Source organism: Pygocentrus nattereri, chromosome 25, assembly GCF_015220715.1.
Source record: "Pygocentrus nattereri isolate fPygNat1 chromosome 25, fPygNat1.pri, whole genome shotgun sequence".
In the NCBI taxonomy this organism is placed as follows: Eukaryota; Metazoa; Chordata; class Actinopteri; order Characiformes; family Serrasalmidae; genus Pygocentrus; species Pygocentrus nattereri.
In genome coordinates, this window is record NC_051235.1 from 28,511,696 (window position 1) to 28,526,695 (window position 15,000).

The window sequence follows — 15,000 nt, forward strand, 5'->3', positions numbered from 1 at the left end:
TAAGTCTATTTTTCTGTTTCTAAATGATCTTAAATATGTACAATGGGTTTAACAAGTACATGCGTCAAAGACCGTATGAATTGCGTAATAATAAGTAGATGATTGGCGGCTGTCAGTCCGTTATATCTTATTGTTTAATTCATTTATGTATACCTGTTGGTTGATATTTCTGTCTGTATATTATTAAATTGAATTTTCATTGATTTTAAAATTATTTTTTCTTTTTCTTTTTTTTTCCTTTTTTATAGAGTTTTGGCTGGTTCCTTTTTATTATATAGATATATTTTTTGGTGGGGGTCTTTTTACAAGTCTGCAAACCTCAGAAGCCTTTGTTCCACTAAGCGTGCATCATGCCATGAGTAGGTGTTGTTGCTGTTACTGACATGAGCGATTTTCTTTGCATTGCTGCAGCTGGCAACTCTGCATGCTTTTGTATTGTGGATGTGTTAGATATGAGTGTGCAGTGGAACTATTACCCTACATAGGATGGCAGGCTTAGGCTGATGTTGCTCATAACCATTAACCGTTGTTTTACACTGACTGCCCTTTGCATTGTGTTTCGTAATATGAGGCCCTGTTTGGATTAAAGGTGCAACAATGCACTGTGAAACTGAGATATTGCAATATCACAAGATGTGACTATGTCCATTGTGGAGATATGACAATGCACTATGGAGAATGTATGTTAGTAAGCTGTTCAAGACCAGTATTGAGAATTGAATAGTGAACCCAGTATTGAGGATTGAATAGTGAACCCAGTATTGAGGATTGAATAGTGAACCCAGTATTGAGGATTGAATAGTGAACCCAGTATTGAGGATTGAATAGTGAACCCAGTATTGAGGATTGAATAGTGAACCCAGTATTGAGGATTGAATAGTGAACCCAGTATTGAGGATTGAATAGTGAACCCAGTATTGAGGATTGAATCGGTACTGAGGACGAGTTGTGAACCAAGTATTGAGGATTGAATCGGTACTGAGGACGAGTTGTGAACCCAGTATTGAGGATTGAATCGGTACTGAGGACGAGTTGTGAACCCAGTATTGAGGATTGAATCGGTACTGAGGACGAGTTGTGAACCCAGTGTTGAGGATTGAATCGGTACTGAGGACGAGTTGTGAACCCAGTGTTGAGGATTGAATCGGTACTGAGGACGAGTTGTGAACCCAGTGTTGAGGATTGAATCGGTACTGAGGACGAGTTGTGAACCCAGTGTTGAGGATTGAATCGGTACTGAGGACGAGTTGTGAACCCAGTGTTGAGGATTGAATCGGTACTGAGGACGAGTTGTGAACCAAGTGTTGAGGATGGAATCGGTACTGAAGATGAATTGTGAACCAAGTGTTGAGGATGGAATCAGTGTTGAGAATTGAATTGTGAACCAACTCAACAAGTGTTGAGGTTTGAATCAAGTCTTAGGCATGTGTGTAATTGCTAGAAGGGATGATCTTGGATTAAATTTCATCATTTTAACACCCATTTAAGAGTTAGGAATGTGTCCCGACCTCCTGAGATGTTAACATTTCCTGGTCTTGCAGCAAAGTTTACTGGCTCAGTTGAAAGCTGTATTATTCGTTTATTTCTCCTGCTAAGCCAGAAGTGCGCGTGAACTGGAATGTTTTGGTGGGCAGGCTGTATCTGTATTTGGGGGCGGGGGGTGTGTCGGTGTGTTTTCTGTGTGGTCGGGGGATTTTTTCCAGTAAGATTATCGGCCTCTTTCCAAGCTCCATTAGGAGGGAGTGCACGCCGATCTGGATTAGTCCAATCTGTCAGATTCCTTCTGGGAGAAGCCGCAGGGCTCAGATTCTCACAGACACGCCACACACACCATCCAGGCCTGGCCTTAATCTCGCTTTTCTATCTCCTCCCCCCTCTCTGGCCCTCAGAGCCTTCCAGAACCAGGCTGGGGAACTGGCCCAACACTATTTGCGGGCAGGAAAGCTTTACCAAGTCATTTCAGGGCAAACAAATTTGCCAGTCCTGTAGTTTAAAAAAAAAAAAGAAAGATCAGTTTTAAATGTTTGTTGCACTGGCATGTGATTCACTAGTTGTACTAAACAGAATCCTGTTGGTTAAGCCACTCTTGGCTACTGTGTTCTTTTATTACTTTACTTTATTTTAGAGAACAAGTCCTAAACTGAAAATAGCTGCTTGTGTGTCCTGGCGATTGATGGTCATTTTACCCATTTTAAGGTAACGTTTAAGGTAAGATATTGGATGACCTGATGAAGTCTTGTGCTTTAGACATTGCACAGAAAAGTGTGTATATTTGTAATTTAGACATTTTACTCCTGGTTTTGTCGGACTTGACCCCAAGTCTTCATAATAACCCTAAATTCATTTTATATAATTTTTGAAACGCTAACTTGATAGCATAATATTGGGTAATGCTGCCTAATATATCCTCTGTACTGGCATATTATGGCATTGCCATACTGTGATACTGAGCTTGTCTGGTTTACATTTACAGCATTTAGCAGACGCCCTCATCCAGAGCGACTTACAAGAAGTGCTTTGTCTATGTAGAGAAAAGTATCTTTGCTGGTTAACAGGTGAGAGACAGAGAGAGAGAGACAGAGAGAGAGAGAGACAGAGAGAGAGAGAGACAGAGAGAGAGAGAGACAGAGAGAGAGAGAGACAGAGAGAGAGAGAGACAGAGAGAGAGAGAGACAGAGAGAGAGAGAGACAGAGAGAGAGAGAGACAGAGAGAGACAGAGAGAGACAGACAGACAGACAGACAGACAGACAGACAGACAGACAGACAGACAGACAGACAGACAGACAGACAGACAGAGAGAGAGAGAGACAGAGAGAGAGAGAGACAGAGAGAGAGAGAGACAGAGAGAGAGAGAGACAGACAGACAGACAGACAGACAGACAGACAGACAGACAGACAGACAGACAGACAGACAGACAGACAGACAGACAGACAGACAGACAGGGTCCTGAGCTCAGATACTGCCAGAAAGAGTCGCTGCTGATACCCAGAGAAAAGGAGCAGCGCTGAACACAGAACAGTGCAATACACTACAACACACTACACTACAACACACTACACTACACTACAACACACTACACTACACAAGTGCAGTACAATACATTACGTTCAGTGCTCATTTAAGTACTGTTTAGCCAGGTTCTTAGTGGTGTTTGTGTAGGTAATTAGCATTACATCAGTGATATAATGCCAAGAAAAGGGCAGACTCCGTGTTGTCTCGCACAATTTTGCTCATTTTCCTAATACAGTGAAATTCTGGATGTCATGTAATTTACTGCATGCTGTAGGAAAAAAATTGTGGGGTTGCTTTTAGTGAAGATGTGCTTTCTCTCTGGTTAGGGTTTACACAACTGTGGAAGGGACCTCGTGGTGTAATTTCTAGAGATGAAAATGGAAGCAAAATAATCACACAGTAGTATTCATGATAAATGTATCAATGCAGATTTGGGCATCATCCGATTTCATAATATATTTAGAAAATATTGTGGTATTAATATTGTCAGTGTAGCCTCGCCCTGTACAATAATCGGCTGTACGTCTCTTAATGCCTCAGCCCAGGGGGTGCACAGTTCCAGTCCTGGAGGGATGGTGTCCAACACTGCTCAAACACATCTCATTCAACTCCTCTGTTAGTTCCCAGGTTTGGTGGGTGTGTTTGAGTAGAGGAACTACAAAAAGTGCTGGACACTAGCCCCCCGGCACTGGAGTTAGCTGAGAAGTACAACTACAACAGTTTTATCCATCGGAAAATATAAGATATCACTCAAAGTATCTTCCAGTGTTGAAGACCAAGTCCGAGGAATGCAGTTTTTCCACACTACGCTTTGTTGTGCCTCGGATACCCCTCTCGCTGTTGTGTTGAGGTGTAGCGCGTAGGAGTGGGACGATAGCAGAGGCATGCAGCCACAGTGTTCCCAGCTCAAGGGCCCCTGAAAATACCCCCCTGAAGAACCCCTGCGCCGAGAGTGAAGAGAAGCGAGTCTGGCCTGACCTCCCACCAGGCCTTGAAGCAACGCTTGGGCCAAAACTTCGTTTCCCTCTTAATGCGAATGTAGTCGGTCAGCCAAGACGTGTTTGTTGTGTGAGGTTTGCTTCTTTAGAGCCGCTCGTTGGAATCACACGAGCTGCAAGCCTGAGCCGTCATTTTACTGATAACAGTATGTCACACAGTGAGAAACCACTTAAGCAAGTCTATTTGAGATTACTTAACTAATGTGGTTTGAGGCAAGCGTGCAAGGATTTAGCCAAGCAGTTAGCGCCATGCTGGTTGCTGGGGTATGGCCTTCCACTGCTTGTAGGTAGCCTTGTAGCTAAGCAGATGTCAGGTAATAAACCAGGCTTGGTTGGTTGAATGTATTTGGTGTGGGGAGGGGTATTTGGCCGCACGGTCACTTTAAATGCGACCTCTGGGCAGAAATTCACTGCCGAGTTATGATTTTAAAGTTTTAACGTCTCTGCTTGGCTCAGCCTCACCTAGCAACCGCGCTACAGGCTGGAACAGGAGAATACAGTAAGCTGAACCTGAGCAGGGAAAGAGGATCCTCCACGCCAGATCACGTTAGGAATGTGAAACGGTAGCGTCCAGGGAACTAATCTCTGTTTTTCTGTTTCCTCTTGTTTTTTCTGCAGGGTTCCTTGGACTTCGCTGCAACAGCCCCGCTTTTTTTTTTTTTTTTTTTTTTTTTTTTTTTTTTAACCCCCCCTGGATTTTAACCATTTGCTCCTGAAGACAGCCATGGAATCGGTAAATATCTTCTCCTTTTCTCGATACATTCTGTCCTGGACTGCTGGGTTTTATTTAGCTGTTTTTGCCAGTCCTCTGTCTGTGGCAGCAGAAGCCACACTGGTCTGCGTTTAGAGCTTTTATTGCTGTCTCTGTCTGAATAATCTGATTCGTCCACACAGAATTCCTATTTTGGAGCTTTTTAGTGTGAATGACGTCCGTCTGGTCTCGGTCTTTGTGGTCAGAAAGTGTGAATATAGGTTGAGTATAGCGCATGTGTTGGAGTGCTAGTACAAACAGGCAGGTCTGCAGCGGTGGAATGTGCGCGTTAAGAGCCGGGCTTATGCATGTCCAGGCCCTGCCTGGCCTGTCCCTTTTGTTGAGGTTCTTTGTTTTTGAGCTGGTGCGCTAGTGCATGGATTTTGGAGAGCAACGCTTTGAAAAAGTGGGTCAGCTCTTGCTCTGCCTCTCTAATGAAGAGTCCCCCTCCAGCGCGTGTGCGTGTGCGACGGCTGTTCCTGCATCAGTAGGCAGTGGCAGCTCAGGCCTCTGTACATGCACTCCAGTTTCTCTGGTTTTCATGCAGCCTTTAGTGCAGGATTCTGCACCAGGCATTTTATCTGCAGTAGAGCTGCGTGTGTTTTGGAGTTCCAGGCTATGTAACATCTAGACGTGCTGATTTAAAGTAACACGGTATTTAAGGGCACACAGTATTACCAGTACTGCTGCGCTGTCCTCCGTTTCACCAGAGTTTTTTTTAGAATAGCTTTGCTTCGACAAGCTTCCACTACGCCTTCACATTGTGATCTCATGCTTTATTTGATGTTTGTACAGCTGTTTTATTGTGTTATTGGTCTGAACAGCTTGTTTCAGTGCCGTCCTTTCATACCAGGCTAAAGAGAGTGAAACCGGTCCTTGTACGTGTTTGTGGGGTTTTTTTTCTCTTTACAGAGGCACAAATCCTCAAAAAGTAAAACCACCAATGCATTGTTGATGTGAAACGGTGACATTCAGTGCACTACATGTCTGTACATGTCATCTTGCAGGCTTTCCATAATTATTACTTGATCATCTGATCGCAGTTATTGAAGCTGCAGCTATTTTCCAGAGTTGTTAGTTTTCACAATTGAATGTTTACATCATAATAAATAGATTTGGAACTGGGTGCCTTTTCATCTATTGATTCAATGTGAAGTTGTGTTTAGTAAAATGCATAACATTTATTGAGACGTCACACTAAAATACTGAAGTGCTAAGATCTTAATGGTACTTAACATAAGGGGCAGTAGTGAGCGAGGTTTGCTTGCTTGCTTGTTTGTTTGTTTGAGAAGTATCAAGATCCAATTTGGCCACTTTTAGGCTTATATAACTAATACTTTGTAGTGTTAAGTCATTTTTTAAATTATTATAATAATAATTTTTAAATTATAATAATTTTTAATTATTTATGTGGCTATTAAATGTCAGCCAAAATTGCAATGACTGTGACCGGTCATGTATTTTGTTGCCCTTATTTTTATTTTTATTTTTCTTTCTTTCACACTTTCACTGTGTAGTTACTGATGTGAGCCCTGAGCCATCCCCAGCGCGGTCCAGGACCTTTGGTCTGTTTCCCGTAAACGGCACAATGGTGACGCTTCACGTTCTGATTTACTGTTTCTTCTGCATTTGCTGTCACAGTCTGAGATTCTGGTTCCTAGTGTTTGTGGAAGTGATGGTTGTTTGACTTGAGTGATGATTCTGTGACAGTTTGACGAATCGGTGTTCTGCATCTTTTTTCACTCCGACCCACACGTCCCGTTTCAGTTCTCCACTAGCGAGGACGACCGGATGACCAGATTCCCAGTTTGAGCACAGGTGCTCGCTGGTGTGTATCTTTTTGTATGTCGATTATATATCTGGGCTAAATCTAGTGCCCCTCGCTACTATGCCTATTTGAGTGACGGACCCTCTGAAATAACATCTATATGTCCTCCAAACTTGGCAAGCTAGCAAGGTATACATCTTGGGGAGCTTGTTTGAGGAACGCTCTACTGCACTGATTTTGGAAAGCTATCGTTGATGATTATCAATTATAAAATGTATATTGTTACGGTCTGTAACCCACTAGCGTGTAGATGGTGTTTCCAGTCACATTTGCTTGCTTATCTTCTAAAAATAATTCTGAATTGTACCAAAATCGTCGAATCCTGTTTCAGAAGCTTGAGATCCAAATGAATTGTGAACTGATCATTATTTACATCAGAGAGTTGCACTTACTTCCACTGTATGCCAGTCGAAAAGTGCAGAAAGATATTTTAGTACAGTTTCTCTTCCCTGGGTTCTCTCTCTCATCAGTATTTCCCTCCATCTTCTTCTGGCTGTGCATTTTCGCCTTGGGCTCTGCTGCTACAGGAGCTGCTGCTGCTGTTTACCTCTGAAATCAGACCATATCTGCTTACTGTCAGTGGAAACCAAGGAGACTGATCACAAAGCTCATTACTCCGGCAGGGGTGGGTGGGTAGGGGGGTCTGTGTGTGTGTGTGTGTGTGTGTGTGTGTGTGTGTGTGTGTGTTGCGGCCCCCCCTGATATCCACACACACCCCTCCAATCTCCTTCTCTTCATGTGATGCCAGTCACATGGTTTCCAGGCACCAGTACTGTAAATCAGAATCAGATTTTATTTTTAACCACTCTAAATCCTCCACTGTGCTGATGGGTAGCAGAGGTGCCTGCACACCTCTTTCTTTCTGTTTGTCTGACTGTGTGTGTGTGTGAGAGAGAGAGAGAGAGAGAGAGAGAGAGAGAGAGAGAGAGAGAGAGATATGTGTGTCTGTCTCTACCTCTCTTCCTTCCCATTTCTTTTTCTTCCTCTCTCTTCTCTGTCTACCCCTCCCATTTCTTTATTTTCCTTTTTTTTTCCCTTCCCTCTCTCTCTCCTTCTCCCTCTTAATTCATTTTTTTTTCTCCCCTCCCATTTTCTCTACACTCTCACACTCTCCCTCCATCTTCTTTCTTTCTTTTTTTCCTGTTTTCCTCCCTCTCTCTTTTCCTAGCTCCCCCTCTTTCTCTCCAGCAGGGCTGATATGTGCAGTGTTATCAGTTGGCTGGTGCTGAGGCCGTTCTGTCAGTGGTTGCAGATGAAAGGAAAATCTTCTCCTGTGATCACTCTCTCTGCACCACTTTGCCTCTGCTCATTACAAGCATGTTTCTCTCCGTCGCTCTCCCTCGCGCTCTCTCGTCCTCGTCGCTCCTTCCAGAACAGGGCCGGTCCCACAACAGGATTAGTCTGCAGCCCTCCGAATGAGGAAGTGGTCCCTGCCAGTCATATTACATAAGTCTCATAGTGCGGCTTGAGACAACTATAGGGGCTTTGTTCCTTAAACCCATCTACCACCCCACCCCACCCCCAACCACGCTGCCTCCCCTTCTGGTGGGCCACATGGTAATGCTGTATTGAAAGGGTCTGTGTTCCAAACAGGCCTGGCTCTGTGGTGAGACAGCAGAAAAACTCGCATCATTACCCGGCAAAATGGCATCTCGCTCCTGTCTACAGTGCTCGAGTGCAGGAATGAGGAAAAAGAGCGGGAACGTTCCATTCGCCAGATCCGATTTGATGGCTTTTACAGGTTGTTTTTGGACAGGATGCATGGTTTTGGTGAAAGGATTGGTACCATAGACATCAGCAAATGTGTATAGTATTATAGTAGTATAGTATTACCGTATTAGTGTTGTATGGACAATAGAACTTGACCAAGAGTTTAATCCAGAAAGTCCAGCTGATTGACCCGTTCAAGCCCCACATGTTTTTGTAGTAGCTGTTGCCAGATCGCCACAACGTTAGATTAGTCATTGTAGTCATTCCAGCCTGCTTAGTTTTGGTTACCTGCAACTGCAGTCCACCTGAATAGCTTTGCATTTTAAAGTAGAACCTCTGTGTTGTGGTGGCAGATGTTGCTGTCTGATGTGGAAAAAAGGCCACACATTTAATAAACAAGAAGTAAAAGAAAAATACTGTAAGAAACTCTGACTGCAATGCTTGTTGCTGTAGTGCTGCACTAAACCCAGTTTAACAAATACAATATGCATACTGTGACATAATAAATATCACAATAATTATGTCTTACTGCCCACTTAGGTAAAATTGACCCCTGTTGTGGGTGGATGGAGAAAGGAATGGCACACAGAATGCATGTTTTCTTACCAGTTCATCTGGAGGCACAATTTCACAGGGTTTTTTTATTATTATTACAGTACTAGCCAATATGTTTACTTTATTTCTCCATTTTAATCTAAACTTGGCTCAAAATTCCCACATCTGTGTCTGAGTCGGTCTGTGTGTGTCGGTCTGTGTGTGTGTTTCATGTCTGGCCATTCTGGTGCTTACATAAGCAGAGGTGGACGGTAAAAGAGGACCCTGGCTGCATAATTCAGGTGATTCACTGCAAGGCAGTAAGATGGTGGCTGAACAGGGGGACCATTTTAAAGCTGGCACTGTTGCCAGGCGCTCGCGAGTTGTTAAAAGCCTGGCACCAGAGAATCAGCTCTTAAGATCGTAATCCAAAAGAATGCTGTCACTATTCCATTCATCACTGTGGCAGCTGATTGGCTACAGTACAACTTATTCCCCCAACAACCCTCCAAAGTCACCTTTCCCCAGCAAGTAAAGGCCACAAAGCTGCGGACATGAGCCGTTTTCAGTTTTTAGAGGATGAAGAGTAGGGACAGAAAATTTTAGCTGAAGAGATTTTCGGTGGTTCCACCTCTCTATGCTTGTTGAAGCATTCTGCCGTCTGAAAAGCAGCCGCGTGTTTTACCGTACGTTAAAATGAGCACTTAGGAGGTCAGTCGTTTATTATCAGAGTGGCCAGCTTCATATCGCAATTTAACAGCGCAGCAAACGACAAGTCAGTGGAAATAAGTTAATGATCTAAAGCTAATCTAAGTTGTTGGCTTAGACCAGTCGTAGACACAGGGTCCTCGCCTTTTCCGAATAGTAGAGAAATTTGTAGACGTGAACATACGCCGATCAGGAATAACATTATGACCACCTCCTTGTTTCTCCACTCCTTGTCCACTTTATCAGCTCCACTTACTGTATAGCTGCACTTTGTAGTTTTACAGTTACAGACTGTAGTCCATCTGTTTCTCTGATACTCTGTTACCCTGTTCTTCAGGGGTCAGGACCCCCATGGACCCTCACAGAGCAGGTACTATTTGGGTGGTGGATCATTCACAGCACTGCAGTAACACTGACGTGGCGGTGTGTTGTGCTGGTCTAAGTGGATCAGACACAGCCCTTGAGCACCCACGAGAGATGAACTAAAGCAGATGTTAGCAACTGGCCTGCTCGTCTGAGTGTTCGTTTAGGTGTGTAACGACGTGCATCTTTTCAAGTTGGTACGATTTTTGGATTCTGAGGTCAATATTAAATTGTTGGAAATCGATAAAAATTGGCGTATAAAATTTTAGGTTTCTTTGGGGATAAAAAGCCCAGTCATTTAAACATGGATGCGTTACTTAAACCCTGCCCGCCCTCACCCTCTTCACTCTGTTTAACTGACGGTGTGTTTTCATGAATCACAGCAGCTGAGAGAATCTTTGAAAACCAAAAGACATTTAATAACTGTAGCTTTAAGTTTTGATGCATGTTGACTTTCTCGATACCGCATTGAAATCTACACCTTTTTGAAAAACATATTTGGCCCGTGAAAAAGATTTAAAGATTAGTCTACATCATTTTGACTATAATATGCTTTCTGTTTGTTCCTCCAAGCAAAGAACAGAATGTATCTGTTAGCGAGGAGATGTTCAGCTTGCATCAGAAGGAATGTGCTGTCAGTAAGATGAAGCTCATTCTCATGCTCTGTTCCAGCTTTTGGCCGTGTGCCGCTGACAAGCCGGCATTTGTCCTTACTCTGCTCTCCTCCTACACATGGGAAGGGAGGGGGAGGCGCTCAGACATAACCTCTCCGAGACCGCGGTGGCCTCACTGACGGATGGCCAGTGCTGTATTAAGAGCGCTTAGAAGGTCAGAGGATTTGTCCTGAACGTCTGAATGTTGTATGCTTACAGTTTTAAGTGGGAGCACCGGTCCTTACAGTGTAAACTCATGCAGTAGCGCACAGTGAAGTGTTTGCATAGATTTTATTATTTAAAGATGGCAAATGGAGTTATATAAGTGTGAAGGCCGTTCCTTTAGATGAGCTGTTGAATTAGACTCGCAGCTAGCAGTAGATGAGGGGTGGACTTTTTATCTTTTACCCAAGGTTTGTTGTGGTTTGTGTGTGTGTGTGTGTGTGTGTGTGTGTGTGTTTTTTCCTTTTTTTTGTGGTGTATAGTTGAGTAAATTTTTTAGTTTTTTTATTTAGTTTCAAGTTTCACTCTACAGAAAGTAAATAAGTAAAATATATTTTAAAAAATTAAAATATATTAAATATACACAAAATCTAGAGAAGATATAGTGAAATATACACAAGACAGAGACAGTATACATTTTAAAGTGACTTGAGTGACTTTGTTATTTTTCTTTAAAGTGGCTTGGTGTTAAGCTGCTATTGTCCATAGCAGAGATGATATGATACAATAATAATACTGACAGAGTGACTGACTGAAAATGGTAGTTGGGGAAGGACCCACAGCCTCACAGCTGGTTCAGAAGCCCATTTAGAAATAGCAGTTTGAGCCAGTTGATTTATCCATGCCTGATGGGGTGGAGGCTTGAATGGATGCTGCTTCTTTAGATGATCTGAGCTAACACTAAAGCTAACCATTGTAATGTTGGGTTTTGAGGCGATACCTTGACGTCAAACTTTAAAACAGTGTTTCATGTTATTCCACCACTCCAGATAGTACAGTAGGAAGAAGCTTTGTGGGGCCAGACGCGATCTAGTAATAACATTTGGGGAAAACCATCAATTTTGGGCTGAACGTAGGTGGTAACGTCAGACTTATTAGGCTGGAAACCAACTAAGTGGGAGATTTTTAAACCAATCCAAGCCCTCGAACGAGCGAACTTTGGTGCTCTAGTCAATGTTGTCTGCAGTCCTGTGCTTAGCTTGTGGATGTTATGAGTTAAGCAGGTAACTTTCTACTTTTTATGTGTATTTTACTTTTTTTTTAATTTCCTGAATTAGAAAGAGTTGCAATGAATTAAATGAGTGAATTAATATTATTTTTAACCCAGTGTGCTTTTATAGGGATGAGCTATATCAATCATCTTGGTATCTGCTGACATCATAACAGACGGTTAGATTTGACTGATAATTTCGATATGATTTTTGTGCTCCAGAAGATCTGAATGTTTGTGCGACGCTGGACTGCTACACTGAAATGTCCCTAATTGTAACCCAATAGAAATAAATGGCTGCTGTTGGAAGAAAATATTGTATCTCAATTTTTATCGTGTTTCAGTTTTTGGCGTAATTTGAAAAGGCCTGTTGTCCTTTACATTGTGTGTAAATTTCTTGATGAATGGACTAAAAGAAACGGCCCAGAATGGCTTGGAAAGACGTCTGGTTCCATTGACTTGCATTAAAATTAAAGTGTTTTTTTTCCCTGATCCTGTATAGTTGCCTTATGAGACATTCAAGATTTTCTGACAACAGCAAAATGTTATTACTGTATACTATTGTTCAGACGTATGTAGATGGTCCCAATTTTTATAAATGTTTATGTATGAGCACTGCCAGATTATATATATATATATATTAAATATATAGACCCACAATGTTCACATTGATCACAAACACTTCAGCTGTACAGCCCCAGCTCAGTGTGGTGCACATCTGGAGCAGAAAGACTTCTACTAGATTTCACATCATATGAGGCTGTTACTTTGTCCCCGGTCTAAATTTGGAATCCACCTTGCAGGTCTTGATGTCATTTGCCTCGAGCTTCTCCCTCCCTTTCTCTGTGCAGGCACCTAGTTAGAGCTTGATTTGTTATGTTAATGCGTGGTGACTCATCGCCGTGTGCACAAGCGGCATGCTTCTGTGTCATGGTGCTGAAAGCTTGTTTGCCTTGTCAGAGTCACACCACTGAGGAATTTTTAGGAACTTTCCCTCCGAGTTATTGGGCCATCTCCGTCGTCCCGCTGGTCACTGCTACTGTACCGCCGTGTCGCTGCGTAGCTTCAGGGAACAAAAAGAACTGTCATCAGTTGGTTTACAGGAGGCCCAGTAAACCATGAAACCCTCTGGAACAAATTAGAGTTTTTGTTCTAAACTAACTTAAAAGGAGCCCTCCCACGGCGCGTCATGGTAGCTATGGCTTTTGCGTGCTGGTTTGGCGTGTACAGCTCTCTGGCACAGTGATTAAAGAACATGTAGAGCTTTGGAGACATTGCATTGTTTTTCATAGGCGCCCTTTCAACTCGATCTGCATGCGGTAATTGGATTCTTTGTAAACGCAGTGCGTTTTATCCGTTCCTCGACAATAGAACGGAAGGAGTTCTTCTGCCTTTGCTGATCCTGACAGATGACGGGTGGATGATGGATGCTAGTGCTGCATATCGAAGAGGGGAAATAATAATAATAATAATAATAATAATAATAATAATAATAATAAAAGTCGGTTACAGCAGCGCTGTCTGCTGCATGCTTGACGTCGGCAATAAAAACTAAGAGCTGAAATTGTAGTTTGTACCCTTTTCACCCAATTATTCTTCGTGGTCTTCACAATAGTCCAGACTGGAGGCCAGCTGAGCTCTTTTGGTGGTGTGAATATGAATCATAGCCGCTCTATAAATGCTAATGAATAGGTCTGTCTGTTCTGGGGCTGTGTTGCAGGTATATTTTGAATGGAATGGGAAGAACACACTGGAAAAAAGGACGTCTTTGCCAGTGAAAACATCTTAAATGTAGGTAATGTTATTGCCGTTGTATCTAGTATTTTGAGGGTTTAGACAAAGTTATTTGCCAGTGAAATAACAATTTCACTAAAGAAAATGACAAGTAAAAATGTATAGAATTAAGCTAAATTCTGGTTATGTTCTTACATATTGAGATATTAGATATCTTGCCTACATGTACGATGTTCATTTGCCATGGCAATTATTTGCAGTGCACAGCTAGTCCAGTGTATCTCATCCCTCTCCGCCATCCCCCACTCGCTCTCCTCCTTTTCATTCCAGTGTGACATTTGGGTTTTTCCCCTGGCTCTTTCCTCTCCCTCTCTTTCCCCTGTCCCTCAACCCTCCCCCCCTCTTTCCTCTCCCTCTCTTTCTCCCCTCTCTTTCTCTCCCTCTCTCTTTCCTGGCTGTGTCTGGATCATGATGACTGTGCTGTTTTCAGTGTCTCTGCAGCCGAGATTGTAAACGTAGCATTTGATCGCAGGGAAATTTTAACAGGGCTTTCAAAACCTGACCTTCTGCGCAGAGACACGTCTGTAACACGGTCACTGCAACCATGAAAATCAGGCAATCAGTAATGACTGTCATATTTAAGGTGAGGAGACGTTGCACGTTATTACATTAAACGACCTCCTGGCTTATCGGAGAGCTTAGATAGTAGCGGAGGCCTATTTTAGGGAGCTGCCGCTTATTAAGGGGTTGAATGAGATGAGTGCTCATTCCCTCGTCTCCGGTTTCTGACCATAATGGCCGCAATAATGGCCCTGTTTTTGATTGTTTGTGTCAGCCAGGCTCTGGTTTCAGGAAACTGTGCACTTAACATTTTTTCCAGTAATCTGAAGTCCCATGAAAGGGCCGGGAGTCGTGTTCACCAGGTCTGTAACACAAGGGCCAAGCCCACCGGCAACCCTAACCCACCAAGGCCTGTTTCAGCTGGTCCCTCTGCCACCCCACCAGCCAGAGCGCTGTGACCTTGGTATCGAGTGTCCCTCGCCTGGTAGCAAGCCAATAGCACTCCTGGGATGGCGTGTCCTTGTTCCTGACCCCATGGCTTGTTCGCATACTGCTAGCTCCTCTCATTAGAAGTGCTGACCTTCGTTTCTGCCGTAATTCAGCAGGAAAACTTGGAGTTAAACTAGAGCTGGGTGTAGGGGTGGGGCTCATTAGAAGCCCCACGATACAATATTTTGATGCTTGCGCAACTATACAATTTTACTTTGATTTTTAAAGATTTGTGAAGTACACAAGGCAACATTAACGTTTGATTACGTTCTCTATACCGACTTAAATAGTAGTGGATGACTAAAATTAGGAGTCTAGCCCAAGATCTCCCATTATAGGATTGAACCCTGCTCTCCTCTGTGCAGGGGTTGAAATCAATGGTGTTTGTTAGAAAGCTTGTTCCCCTTTAATGCAGCCTCTATAACAGCCTCTACTCTTCTATGA

The 15,000-nt window shown here is 43.1% G+C and overlaps 1 protein-coding gene across 3 annotated transcripts in view; it reads left to right on the forward strand.

Annotated features, from left to right (window-relative positions):
- The window catches only part of ankrd11 (ankyrin repeat domain 11), a 174,535-nt gene that overhangs the window by 41,096 nt on the left and 118,439 nt on the right, over positions 1 to 15,000 (forward strand). For 2 of the 3 annotated variants that reach the window (XM_017721647.2, XM_017721649.2), the window contains exons 2-3: positions 4,631 to 4,745; positions 13,493 to 13,563. The gene's annotated coding sequence lies outside the window, so the exon portion shown is untranslated. Of the gene's footprint in view, positions 1 to 4,630; positions 4,746 to 13,492; positions 13,564 to 15,000 lie in introns of those variants that run through there. The other variant, XM_017721648.2, reaches the window with a different exon arrangement.